This window comes from Eulemur rufifrons, chromosome 7 (genome assembly GCF_041146395.1).
Source record: "Eulemur rufifrons isolate Redbay chromosome 7, OSU_ERuf_1, whole genome shotgun sequence".
Lineage (NCBI taxonomy): Eukaryota > Metazoa > Chordata > Mammalia > Primates > Lemuridae > Eulemur > Eulemur rufifrons.
This window is the reverse complement of record NC_090989.1, coordinates 112576920-112590639: the sequence shown is the minus strand read 5'-3', so window position 1 is coordinate 112590639 and position 13720 is coordinate 112576920.

Below are 13720 nucleotides of genomic sequence, written 5' to 3'. Positions count from 1 at the left end.
TTCTTTTTGATATGTTAGCTAACAACATTATATTTTATAACTATTCTAAACTTTAAAAAGATGGAATAGTTCTTCATCCATTATTTGTTAAATTGGTTACTTTGATTACACTATAAATATTCTATTTTAGACAAGTGTTACTCTATAGCTTTTCTAGAAAATGTACTTATAGGGCATTATAATTTTAGAAATTAATACTTTTATTAGAAGGGTACTGTGGAATGTAAATGAGAGAGAAATATGTATATATGAGATGGCAATTTACAATTGCCAATATATTTAAATTATATTTGGATCCTTTCAAAACTTTGTGTGGCTCAATATTAGGATAGAGATAACTATAAGATTGTCATGAGGAGCTTTCAGTATAAGATATTATCACCTTATTCAATTCATTTCATATAAATCTATGATGACTTTAACCAAATATATTGATCAATCAGATGAATTTTAAGTAAAATTGAATTTTATTTAAGTGAAATGTAGGTTATATTTGACTTCTGACTTCTTTCAATACAGTACAGGTTTGTAGCCTAGGAGCAATGGGGCTTAGGTGTGTAGTAGGCTATGCCATCTAGGTTTGTATAAATACACTTTACATGGTTCACATGACAGAATTGCCTAAGGATGTATTTCTCAGAATGTTTTCCCATCATTAAGTGTATAAGCACTATAAGTAGATATATATGTGTGTGTATATATATACATAAACTATATATACAGCTAATACTTGATTACAGTTAATACTTGTTCCTCAAGTGTATGTGTGTGTGTGCATGTGTATGTAAATATGTATACACACACATACCGTGTATGCATAATAGGACATTACAGTATTCTTTTTTTTTTTTTTTTTTTTTTTTAGTGAGTAATGGGATTGTATTAGAGAATTTTTCAAATGACCTTATAATACAAACTAACTACATAACTACAAACTACTAAACTACATCTGTTCAACAACATACAACAAGGTTTGGGACATGGAAAAAACATATCTATGAGGTTGATTATAATATATTTATGATGGTATACAGGGAAATCAATAAATAGTACAAGGGTTTTTGTATTTTGGAAATTGAAGGATATGGCTTTTATTTTCAAATAGCAAAATACCACATTCTATAGGATAAAAATTGTATTAATACTTTGATATTCAACTTAAAACAAAAGTCAGTGACCCAAGGAACCAATTATTAGCCAATTCAACTTCTTATATGCTAGTCTTCATGAAACTATATCAAAAATATAAATATTACATAAAAACAAGGACCTTCCTAGGCTCTGTTAATAGATATGCCTAAAAAGATTCTGATTATCTTAAGTATATTTACACCCTAGCTACTTTGAAAGTCACAAAATCTGTTCTAGAGCCTGGTGAGCTAACATAGAATTTGTAGTTGCTGGAATGAAAATGAATTAAGAAAGTAAAATATATATTCTTTATCTATAGAGATGTATATTGTGACCAGAAAACTACTTACATTCGTCTCGGACTGCTCTGTTTTTACAGAGATCATTTTATCTTTGTAAAGCCTGAAAACCTCTGAAATAACTTTGCTTTTCATGAAACGGATACCAGAAAATAAACTTTAGCAGTCAGAACCAAATCTGGCATATTAACTGCACAATATCAACTTATTTTAGAATATTTTATAAACTTCAATTTTAACATGAAATGTTTTATTAATCTGGAATATTTATTAATTAAAATTATATTTTTAAAAAATTATCACTTTTCAATTTGAGCAAAAATTATTTAAAATCTTCTTAAGTAATAATGAACTCCTTTAGCCTCCCAAGAAACATTCCATACTGATTACTTTTTCAGTCTCAAAAGTTATATACACTCAAAATAATAAGTAAAACAATCCAAAAAGTATAAAGAAAGATGTGCACAAATTAATTATACTTCTCTCGATGAGTCCCCTGCTTTCTCCATTCTTTTTCCTGAAGTTAGAAATGCTGGCATCACAGAATATAACTTTCCATAATATTTTCTATACTTATATACACATATATGCAAATATTTGCTTGTGATTCATACTAAATTTTCCAAGTCCAGAGTTTATGTATTATATATACAGACATAATTTGAAATTACAAGGCTTACACACAAAAAAGCAAAGCAATGGCTTTATTCATGCTCTGCTGATGTTCCTCAGAATAAAACTATCTAAATATCTTTCCAAATGAATCTTATTCACCTAAATATTTAGATTAAAAATCAATTTAGATTCAGAGCATTTATAGAATTCTTCAAAAATTCACCTCCTAAGGGTTAATTGGGTATATACTTTATTTCAATACATTTGGGAAATAATTATTGCAGACATATTTAACAAATTATTAAAACATTTTTATGAAAATTAATTGACTAGGCTCTTGCTTGTATTTTAAAAGTTATAGCCAAAACCTCCCTGAAATATAGACTTTATTAAATTATAACTGAATCATAGAGTAATGAGATAAAAATTACAAGAGCTGACAGACACTAATGCATTTGTTTATGAAAAACTGAACTTCATACAGTTGACAATTTAGATATTTTCTCCTCATAAATGGAACTGCTTTCAGGTATGCTACAGCTATATATTAAGAAGGAGCTTCCAGGGCAGTCTTCCAAAGCATGCTTTTGTATAATACTCAGAACTAAAAAAATTGTCCTGTTCTCAAATTGTCACTCTCATTGGACAAAATCTTCAAAAATAAATGCCTGGCTGGAGTGGCACATAAAGATTTAATACTTCTATGCTGAATGTTACTTTGGATTCATAATCTGCCTGACTGTTTGGAAAATAGGTATTAGAGTCTCTGGATATATAGGATTATGGTCACTCTAAGACTAACTGCCCTGATGTCGTTTGTGTTTTGTTCCTATGGAACTAGTGCTGGTAAATTATTATGCCATTTATACACTTCAGGTTTGAGAGAAACATAAAAGGAAGCATTGAGAGTTTGAAAGGCATTTCAAGTATAGGTTTGTGTTATTGATTTGTATACAAATCAAACATTTTAAATCTTTATATAATAGTGACATGATGTGGATCATCAGTTTATGAAATTACCTTAACAGAGAAGGTATATACATATACATATACATATATATATATCACATTTATATAGAGAAGTTAATGTACTATACTTCAAGTGAAGCTCATTTTGGCTTATTTGCAAGGATAACCTCAGTATTTGTGATAAGAATTCACACTAAGGAAGAGAGATTGTGCAAAATTCAAGTTCATGAACAATTGGCTTAGGTTACAGAGCAAGAAAATTTTGTCATTCAGATTGTCCTCTAGTACCCTAATTCGTATTTGACTAAGCCCTAGAAAGGAGTACAAATATAAAGCAAGAAATAAAAAACCTAAACTTGTTTCATTACACTTGACTCGAGGCAATGATGCAGGTGTTTGTGTTGGTGGATGTAATGGTTTTGAGAGATGCCCTTCATGGAAGTTAGAGATTGAGCAGAGATCTTGGACAGTACTCTGAGCACTGTATATCAATAGTCTGGCCAGCTGAAATCATCACAAAATTTTGGGGTAAGAAAGAAAGGAATTATCAATTATCACATGTCATATAAAAATTATCACATGTCATTCTGAACACACATGAGACACCTCTTTAAATTCTAAAAAAAGTTTGCAGGACTTAAAGGGGTTTGGAGTTCCCAATATCGAGGATAAGGATAAAACCGGAGAAAAACTGTGGTGGCTTTTATGGGTACCCATGTTTTATCTCCAGGCAGATGTGGTCTAGAGAACAAAGATATAAATTCATAGAGTTTTTTAATCAGATGGAAATGTAGAGAAAAAATATTTTAATTTTATAACTATATACAAATAAGAAATTGAGTTTATGAGTGGTGAGTTGACTTATCTAATGACATCCAGCTAGTTAATAGCAGAGACTAAGGAAGAAGCAAGGCCTTCAAATCCTCACTCCAGTCTCTTTGCACTAAGCTACGTCTTATAATCTTCTCAGCACTTATTCATAAGTTGTGGAAGTATTATAGTTTAGTGCCTCAGAGCATAGAGTTCTGAGTCAGATACAGATTTTATCCAAATCCTTTTCTTGAAAGCTGTATAGTTCTGGAAAAATTAAAAAAAAAAAAAATCTCTCTATGTCTAAGTAATATCAACCTAAAATGGTTGTTTTAAGCATTAATTTTGGTGATATGAAAATAGGGTCCGACTTCACAAGTATCCAACATAGGGTACTTATTTGTTCATACCATATTGGGGGGTGGGCAACAATCCAGAAGTATTTTTCTCTAATTGTCAACATATTTTCATGTAGTTTTAAAGAAATATTGGAAACAAAAGATATATTTATTTTTCCCATCATGAAATAAAGTTCTGTGGATATAGTACTGATTAATTTCATCAGTAAACATTCGCAAGTCACTTGTGTAAAATTTGCATTTTTAAAAATTCATTAGGGTTAAGTTTTGCAATATCACCTTGTCAAATGTTTTAATTTCATAGAAAGCCAAATAGCTAAAAATTTAGATGGATAGAGCAATAAATTAAGTTATTCTTTTTTCATTGATCTAAGAATAGAAACATTTACAATTATTGGAACACTGTAATAAAAATGAAATTATTTTGTTCTTTGAATAATAAAATAGTTTTTGAGGAATTTACATGATTCTAAGAGGAAAGACAGCAGTTTAATACTCAAATTTTGTTTTAAATATTGCTTTGAACAGAATGTTTGTGCCTCCCCAAAATACATTTATTGAAACCTAATCCCCAATATGAGAATATTTGGAAGTGAGGCCTTCGGGAGGTGATTAGGTCATGAGTGAGAAGGTGTTATCTATGATCCAGAAAGTGGGCCCTTACCAGGCAAGGAATCTGCTGGTGCTTAATCTTAAACTATCCATACTATAGGACTGTGGGTGAAAAATAAATTCTGTTGTTTCTAAGCTACCCAGGTAAAAGGTTACAGGATTTTGTTACAGTAGCCCAAATAAACTAAGACACATGTTAGGCCAAAAGCATAGATTTAACAGGAAAGATAACAAGTAATCTTTATGGGTTATAGTAGACAGTATTGAAAAGAGAGCCATTCATACTAAAATTCCATGCAATTTACCCCTAATATCTTGTTTAGAATATTTAATAGCAATTTTAAATGCTATTATTTATTTGTACTTTATAAATAAACAAAGGCTTAGAGAGTTGGGTCAGTTGCTCAAGGTGATAAATTCAGTTAATAAGTGGAGGATCCAGGACATAAATTCTCATCCAATGAATCTAAAACTTTGCTCAATCCATGAAGCCAAACTATATATCCATCGTGATAGTCTTACTATTAGTAAATATTGGTAAAGCACAATATTTGCTGTGATGAATTTGTGATGTAGAGGTGGTTATTGATATTACCTTTTAGCAAAGCCAAAAATAGACTTACAAATAGTTGGATGATATACTTAAAACATCAATTTCAAAATCTGAGTAAACGAAATTCAATTGAGACTGTGGTCATTTTGAGAATAATTTAAATATTGTCTGATTTCTAAAAGAATTGCAGATATCTTAAGCAAGGAAAAATAAAGTAAGTGAACACTGAACTCTTCTTCCTAGCAACCAGATTGAGAAAAAAAAAAGGCTGTAATATATCTAACATTATTTATTATGAGGAGACACAGCTGATCAGAAAAGAATAAAAAGATAAGAAAAGAAAACAAAAACAAAAACCTAGCATTGATGTTTAAGAGAAATTTACTAGCAGGCTTTATGTGTAAGACATGCTGAAAACCAAAATAGATGATACCTGTAACATTGTCTGACCTGTTTATAGGCCAACCAATTATAAACCCTAAGACAAAATGTTAAATCCTAGTTTGGTGAAAGTGCTTCTATGAAAAGTAGAATAATAGAGTCCAGTTGCCTGGCTTGCTGGCTCTCTGCCCTCTTTGAAAGTTAGAATTTTAGAGAATCTATAGAAATAAATGGTTATAATGTCCCATAGGTCAACCTTTTCAAATATCAATTGTCAAGCTTTGACAGCAGCTGTATAAGATAAAATTTCAAGTTGAGAACTCTGACAAGTAGGTAAAAGGTGTTCTGAGTTTTTGATTGAAGGAATGCCTCATGCTCTGGAGACCTGTAATATAAGTTGTAAAGTTCATAGTTTGAAATGAAAATTAAGCAGTATGACTAAATCCAATCAGTGTGCACCTCTTCATGCAATAATTACTTTTTAGTTAAATGAAAGAATCATAAAAATGACAAAATCATTGTTGTTTTAGTGACTTAAAATTTAGTACTACTGCAGTAAAGCCCATTTTCGTCATTTGCCTTGAATTTGAAGAAATGATTCTCTTTATTTATTAGCACACACTTATCTTTTTCAAGTCTATGATATCTCTGAGATTTTCACATCTGATGCATAATATAATTTCATTATTCTATATAAGTAAATTTTAGAAATCAACTGCTTGTTTTAAAAATGTATTTTGACTTTCCTAGATCCAGCATCTTCATGTTTCATTAAATATCTATTTAAGTGACGTGAGGACATGAACCATCTTGTTCAATATCTATCCTTTCTTTATTTTTGATAAACTTTCCTCATGGGTTTTATATTTGCCTGTGGTATTTTAAACACCATAATAAGCTATAGCAGATGGTTTTTGAGAGCTACCTGATTATGATTTCCTCCCTTGAACTCTTCCCTACTTTGGAAATGCATATATTGATTAATTCAACTCCAATTTTTTAGTGAATGTGGTGAGAAGTTCATATGCATTGATAAAATGACAAGCTGATAATGCAGTAACACTGTTTTTGCTGCAAAACCACTGCTTATGAATACTGCTAATTAGAACTACAACCATTGACTACACAAAGAGAGAACGTTGCAGTCTTTTAAATTCAGACATCCATCTTTACCCATATGACTGTGTAGAAAGGTGGTAATCAATTCAAATCGATTAATATTTGAGGGTCTGCTATGTGCAATTCATCATCATAATAGACAATGAGAGGGATAAAAGATTCATCCATTCATTCAAAAAATATTTATTTAGCCTCTACTTTATACCAACTACTGTTCTAGGAACAAGGGATTCAGCAGTGAACTATTATAAAATGACAAAAAAAAAATGCAGTGAACAAAACAGATATAAAGATAACATTATTTAAAATATATATACATACACACACAGTAGTATAGACAAGATAAGTTTCTGAAAGCTATGCCAACATCTTGTTAAGAGGAAAAATCCTTTCAAAGTTAAAATCAAAAGTGGAATTGATATTTTGGGTCTTGTCCTCATCCTTACAAATACTGACACTTTTTTTTAAAACCAAGTGATCAGCAAATATCCTCTGGTTAGACTAAAAACACCATCAAGGCTAAACTGACTATTTTAATATCCTGATTACATAGTTCATGGTACTTGGGGTTATTAGAAGCTATTTGAAACAGAGCCTTGAAATGATATGTTTAAACAAGAATTAATCAACCAATGTACATTTAGAATGTTGCCATCTTCTGGAGAAATATATCACCAGGAATATTTATTTAAATCGAAACTGTTAGATTAAGAGACTATTTGTTTCCTCTAAAATTGAAAAAAATTGCTCAATCTTTTGAAAGGAAATTATAACTTGTTTCACATTTCCATAACAATCAATTGACAACATGCATTCCTAATCCTCTGCGCTAAATCATGACAGTGTACATAAGTGTCTGTTACTACCACCAGAGGGCACTTTACTGAAACAGCACCTAGCACCATGTCTGACACATTGTGTAAGTGTGCATCAAACAAACGCAAACCAATGAAATTTTAATCCTAATAAAATTGAGTGTCTTCAGACCAGTATGGTATCACATTCAAAGAAACAAAAGTTTGACTCATAAAGCATTATGATCTCTATGGGAGTTGCGTGTTCTTGTTTCTCTACTCCAAATAACTCTCATTATTGGAGCTGCTTCATTGTCTTTCTATATCCTTTCCATTTTCTTCCACTTTCCAAATCCCCAAAAGGATCCACAGTATTCAAGCTGTTGACCTTTTCATGCTCCTTCGCCTTCATAAATTTTTGTTCCTCTATTTCAACCCATAACCCTTCTGCACCATTCCATCCCTTTAGCTTCTTTCTGTTCTCACTCACTATTTCCCCTCCTACAGGTAAAACAAGTGTCTATGAATGCTGACTCGTCACCAAGAAAGCTCTGCATCTTTAGGTAGCTTGGGAGAGAAGAGTGTAAGTGCTTAGAGCAGTTTTTTGTTTGTTTGAAGTTTTATTCATCCTTGTCACAAGCAAATGACCTACAGGTTAAAAATGTCTGCCTGTTTCCTTGAGAAAAAAAAGAGGAAAGTCATTTAGTAAACACAGCATCTGCAGATTTCCGTGCAGGGGTAGGCACAGCTGGGGCTCATTACACAGCCATGCTATAAGCAAAAGGTCTTGCAGTTGTTGGATTACACAAAGGAAAATAAACAAACACAAACAGATACATTCTAGTTAATGTCTAGGTAGATTCCTGATGATCTGGCAAGTAATTAGTAGAGACTAAAATCAAAAGAGAACTAATATGATGCTACAAGCTTAAAAATCAAGTAAAAATGTCTCTCAAGGGCTGATATTTGCTCACCATATTCTTGGCATTCTCTCTTTAGCCAAGGAGGGGGTATCTTCAATCCCTTCAATGGCAAATCCTCCAATAGTACTGTAGATCCTACCCATTCTCACCTGTCAAAGACTTTGAGATTGCACCTATTCCCTCTCTCTTGCATGTTGTCTGTCTCTTCACTGGATCCTTCTCATCAATATTACTCATATGTTTTAACATCTTCTACCTTGTAGAAACCTTATCTTATCCTACATTTCTTTAAACTGTTGCCTTATTTTTCTGTTTTCCTACCTTAAAAATGATTTGAAATATTTGACAGTATCAGTCACTCTTTATTCCCTACCTCACTTGAATTTTCTTCTAACTAGCTTTGCCTGGATTCTCCTCCTTAACTTTAAAAGTTAAAATAAATTATAGCTTTAGCCTAGGCTCACTTATTTTTTCCATGTATGTACACAATGTAGATAAATGTATGGAACTCTTGATTTTTCTCCTCAACTTTGTTCCACCCCATTCTAACCAATTCTAATAAAGAGTAAAACTGTCCTCTCAGAAATATCCTCCTAAGTCATCTCCTGGCTCCAACCTTTGTTATTTGTGCAATGCAGTTTCCATAAGGCACGAAAGGTGATATTATATTTTAAAATGTAAATTCCTCTGCTTTAAAGACTTGAATGGTTTCCTTTCAAAATGAGAACAAACTATAACCTCATTACCCTGGTTCACCAAGCTCAGTGATCTGTTCCCTCTCTTTCTCTCTGCCCTAAAAGTCAAATCTCTATCTGCCTTGCCCAGCATACTTTGTGAGTGGGGCTTTCTTCAGATTTTTTTCCTTTAGATTTTTTCTTTAGATTTTCTTCAAATTTGCTGAACTGAGGTCTGTTTAGGTACTCTGAGCAAGGTATTCCGTCCATATTTAGTAATATAAACATTTTCTCTAATAAATATAAATCAGTAGTAACGTTGAAGTTTGCATTACCAGAAAGCCTGAAGCAATTCAAATTCTGCGTATGCTCATTTACTAAGAGATGTTGACTTACAGATGTACACAGGTCCTTGCTATAACCTGACATGGCCAGCTCCTTCTCGTCATCCATAGGTCAACTTAAATGTCACCTCTTCAGGGGGCTATAACAAGCTACTTGGTCACTCTCTATTATATCACTCTTTTAAATTTTTCTGTATATCACTCACGCCAGGCTGATTTTTTTTTTTTTATCTATTTGTTTATTGTTTGTCTCCCTCACCTAGAATATAGGCTCTATGAGAAGAGAGTGCTTGACTCTTTTGTTCTTTGCTGTGTTCCCAGGACCCATGCCTGGCCAGTAAATATCATTAATTTCATCATATGGCATTCTTTATGGCATCTAGTATAGCACTTGCCTTATATTTTAATGTTAAAAATAGCTTTAAAATGCTCATATTTTTCTTAGCCAAATTTTGTACCCTTTATAATTTACCATCAAATATCAAGACTGTTTTCCCTCCCATTTTTGGTTATGAAAAATAGAGTGACAGAGATGAAACACATAGAATTTCTATTAAGGGGATTAACAAAGTGAATTCTGTGACATTTCTAAAAAAGTGAGTGAAAAAAGGACTTTGGGCAATTTAAATTTTATAAAAAAGTATGGCCAATGTTGCAGGTATAATATATACTATAAAAATTCTCTTCAATTATATATGTCCAAAACATAATATATAAACAAACCTCAAAACACAATCAAACAAAAACAGTGTGAGTGTAGTGATTCCATCTTCCCATGTGTAAAATATCAGGTTCACATTTCTTCAAAGATACCTCCCTTGACATTTTTACGTTTCTCATTTCTTTTCACTTGAAATATTTACTTTCTTTCAAGAATCACTCTAACAAGGAGGAAGGATGGAAGGGAAGCAAAAGATAAAAATTTACCTATCGAGTATAATGTCCACTATTTTGGTGACAAGTACACACTAAAAGCCCCGATTACAGCATTATACAACACATCCATTTCACAGAAAACAAAAACAAACAAATAAAAACAAAAAAAAACCCCAAAAAAATCACTTTTACCACTTAAATCTACTGAAATAAAAAATTTTTGAAAAAGGAATCACTCTATGATGAAAACTGATAGATGTGTAGCTAATGGATTTTGTTGCTGTCATTATTTTGGTTATTACTTTTAAATGGTTTAATCTTCTGTACTAATTTTTTGTTTTGAATTTAATATTCTATCTGAAATTAAGTTAATTACATTCTATACATTTTACTAATATGAAAATCTAAATTCATAGAAATATATGTTCTATACTCAATGATGACTACATAATTTCTGTGTAGATGGAATTCAAGGGAATGGTCAAATTCGAGGAACTGCTAAGTCATTTATCTTGAAATCACATTTCTATAAGAAGCAATTGTTTCTTGGTTGTGTTTTTATCCGGATGGTTTTCAGTCCAGTAAGGAGTATAGGGGGGAGGGTACTTACAATCCTAGTCTTTAGAGAGAAAATTTTGTTTCTGTTTGCCCTTTCTTTCTTTGCCTGCCTGCCTTCCTTTCTCCCTTTCTGCCTCCCTCCCTCCCTTCCTCCCGTCCTTTCTTTCAATTCAAAACTCAAGGTGAAATTACCAACTTTCTTACAAAGTGAATCAAACTTATAATAAAAAACACTTTAAGTGCAAATAACTTCTTGTTTTGGTCTTATTTTATAAAGCTTACTTTAATTGTAAGCTTTTTCCCATAAAATATCAATGATTAAATTTAAATTACTATAATCACTAGAAAGAAAGCCTCACGCATTTACAATTTAGAAGAAGTCTTTAAGCTAAATAGACTCACAAATTTGTTATCTTTTTAATATTATTGTATATAAAGTGTCAACCTCAACCAACATTTGGTGAAACTGAAGTGTCAGGTGGCAAGTGTCAAATATCTGCAAAACAACTTACCAAGTAGTCAGTGGTCTAGGTCAGTTTTCCTTGAAAGGAAATGTATTTGACAGTTCTTGCTAAAAAATGACATTATAGCATGAAAGGGGAGAAAGGACAAACCCAGATTAATATGTACAGATTAACAGATGATTTTATGGTATTGCCCATACATGCAGTAGTTTGCTAAGTTTTAGACAGTTGTATTTTTCCTAAGAATGCATCCCTTAAAATATCACTTTGAGAGACAATCCTCTAAGTAATAATACATTACAACTCAAAATAATAAGAAAAGTAGGAGCTAAGTTCCAGGATTACATTTTTTTCCTCAATTTATCTGCTCTTAAATCAGGAAATATTTTTGATAAGATATTGCAAGAAAACAAAAAATAATTAAACTAGGAAAGAGTTTAGCCTGAACATTTTTTTTAACTTCTTGGCTATAGAGAATAATGCTAAAATGAACATGGGAGTACATGTATCTATTCAAGAACCTGATTTCATTTTTTTGTGTGTAAATATCCAACATTTGTTATTTCCTGATTTTTTTTTTTTTTGGTTGTTTTTGTTTTCACAACGGACATCCTAACAAGTGTGAGGTCCTATTTCATTGTGATTTGATGTTCATTTTTCTAATGATTAGTGATGTCAAGCACATTTTTATATGTCTGATGATCCTTTGTATACCTTTTTAGGAGAAATATGTATTCAAGTCTTCTGCTCATTTTTAATTTTCTTTTTTTTTTTTTTTTTGCTATTGAGTTGTAGGAATTCCTTATATATTTTAGATATTAACCCCTTATCAGGTAGTTTGCAAATACTTTCTCACATTCCATATGTTGCCTTTTTACTCTGCTGATTGCTTCTTTCAGTGCTGAAGTTTTTTAGTTTGATGTAATTCCAATGGATAAAGAAAATGTAGAACACACATACAATGGAATATTATTCATCCATAAAAAGAAGGAAATCCTGTCATGTGCTACAACATGGACGAACCTTATGCTTAGTAAAATGAGAAAGTCACTGAAGGACAAATACTGCCTGATTCCACTTATATGAGAAGTATCTAAAGCAGCCTAACTCATAGAAGCAGAACATAGAATGATGGTTGCCAGTGGCTGAGGGGAAGAGGAAGTGAGAAGTCACTGCTCAATGGGTATAGAGTTTAAGCTATGCAAGATGAAAAAATTCTTCTAGATATCTACTGTACAACATTAGACTTATAATTAATAATACTGTACTGTATACTTGTTACTTTTGTTAAGAGGGTAGATTTCATGTTATATATTATTTATCACAATATAAACAACAAAAAAGAAAAACTTCAACCTGAGACAACTCTTTTGCATAAAGACAAGGGGAAAATTAATAATTGGTCAAAATCTCTGTATATATGCTAAAATAACTCAAGTTTACTAAAATCGTTTTTAATGTATGTATTTTTAACAGAAGCATACATAGTAAGCACACAGAAATACATTAGTGGAGACAGTGCCCTTTGGAAAGAGGAACTGTCTCAGTTTTCACTAGCAATTCATGTATGAACCATCATTTTTACTTAGAAGTGAATTTTAGTCTCTCACTTGTAGCCTCCATTTGGAATGTGTTTTCTCAAAAGCTGAGTGGCCTTTCAGTTAATAGTTAGCCGCTGCTAATTAATATTTAAATCTTGCCCCATAATAATGCCCGTAACAAAACAAGTGAGACGCTGGTCAGAATTTCAACATTTCTCTTTTTGTTAATCTTAATAAGATACTCTAAAATGTTAAAAATTGAGTTCATGTAAGTTATTTTTCTGTGATGTATCTGACTATTTTATCATGTATCTTAGTTGAAATTATCTATTAAAATACTTACTATTTTGAAGAAACACATTTTTAATATAGCAATACAATCAACAAATTACTACCATCAATTTGGGTTTGGATGAAAAAAATCAATGCCACAGCATGAGTGCCCATCACACTGAGAACACAGGAGGATTGCTCACTGATTTATGAGGCTCAGCTCTGCAGGGCCTGTGGCTCCTCATACCCAGAGGCTTATACTGCTTCTAAACATAACAGGTGATCCGTGAGCTGTCTGCTTGCAGACTCAGGTACAGCTGCCCAGGGCTGTGCTGCGCCTACAGTTCAGAACTAAGCCTCATGCTTTGTGCTTCAAGAGATTCTCCATTACCTATGGCTGTCACTACCCCATGGGAGTTCCTTAT